Below are 1264 nucleotides of genomic sequence, written 5' to 3'. Positions count from 1 at the left end.
TGTGCTGAGCTGTGCTGGGACAGCCGGGGAGGCGCTCCGGGAGGGCACTGGAGCCTGCGAGAGCAGATGTGAAGGGATAACCTGCCCGTGGGACACAGCAAGAGCTCTGGAGCCACATGGGTGAGGTGTGACCGTGAGCCAGCCTGGGAAAATGGGCAAAAATGTTTTGCTGTCTAAAAGGCCTCTGCTGGCTCCTGTGCTAGCCTCAGGTCCTCAGGGTGGAAATAACGTGGTTTTTCCAGAAATAAGTTTAGCTTATCTATTCCTCTTGCTGGATGAAGCCTTGATGAGAGCAGGTGTCATCAGAAAAGTGCCTCCACGTTTTTTCTGCCCTGTAAACCCCCCAGTTTTGGGGTTTTTGTCTCCCAGCAGTAGTCAGCTGCCCGTGGCTGCTCAGTGCCTGTGCCAGTGTTATGCTGCTGGGAGAGAAAGGTGCTGCTGAGCTTTCCTGGCACCAGCGAGGCCGTCCTTGTGCTCAGTGGTGCCAGGTTTTGGCAGCACTCTGCATGCCTGAGAGTGGAGTAACTCCTGCCCGTGGAGACAGGTGACTAGACTGTACGTGTTCATGCAGCAACAGGCAGCTTTATTGAGATCTAACTTCCTTATATAGATAAGAAGGCCCATGAAGGTAATCCTCATTGGCTGAGCCAGTTACTACTCAGCTAACCAGCCAATAGCAGCCTGAGTCTCCAATGGCCTGGGTCTGCTCTTACTGGTCGAATTACATAAGCAAGGTAATTATATAATAAATCACTTATGAAGTTGGAATTATTTATACTGTGTGGCCTACAGGCCAGATGTAGAGCATCACAGAGGAATAGCTCATAAATATGGAACTTGTGTGTGTCATAAAACCTCTATAGCTCATAAATATGGAACTTGTGTGTGTCATAAAACCTCTGTTCGCATGATGTTTGGGGCACTCGAATGGAGGAAGGATTCTCCAAGTGATCAGTGCTGCAATAAAAATGAATGCTTTTTGATACTCAAACTGTGTTAGAAAGTTTCTTTTTGGGTGATTTCAGTGTCAGTTCCACAAGGCCCTGTAGTTTCACAGTGGCCCCTTGGTTCTAAAGTGTCGCGATGGCCTCAGTCCCACAAGGCCCCACAATGTCCAAAGAGTCCCCTTAATTCCATGGGGCCCTGAAGAGCTACAATGGCCCCTTGGCTCCATGAGGCCCTGCAGTGCCACCCTGGGGCAGGAGGCCAGGAGGAACTCATTCCCCACACGCTGCAGCTCCCTGGGCCGGCTGGCACCAACACC

General features: G+C 50.8%; 1 non-coding gene across 1 annotated transcript; it reads left to right on the top strand.

Moving 5' to 3' along the window:
• Positions 1-364: 364 nt before the first annotated feature.
• On the top strand, positions 365-568 carry LOC128946375 (small nucleolar RNA SNORA74). The gene has a single exon (XR_008483957.1). It is a non-coding gene; the product is annotated as a small nucleolar RNA SNORA74 (small nucleolar RNA).
• The last annotated feature ends 696 nt before the right edge of the window (positions 569-1264 follow it).

This window comes from Melozone crissalis, unplaced genomic scaffold (genome assembly GCF_028551555.1).
Source record: "Melozone crissalis strain CALT ecotype California unplaced genomic scaffold, PUWL_Pcris_2 ptg000079l_1, whole genome shotgun sequence".
NCBI classification, from domain to species: Eukaryota; Metazoa; Chordata; class Aves; order Passeriformes; family Passerellidae; genus Melozone; species Melozone crissalis.
The sequence above is the reverse complement of the archived record's forward strand: the minus strand, read 5'-3'. Positions and strand labels throughout refer to the sequence as shown.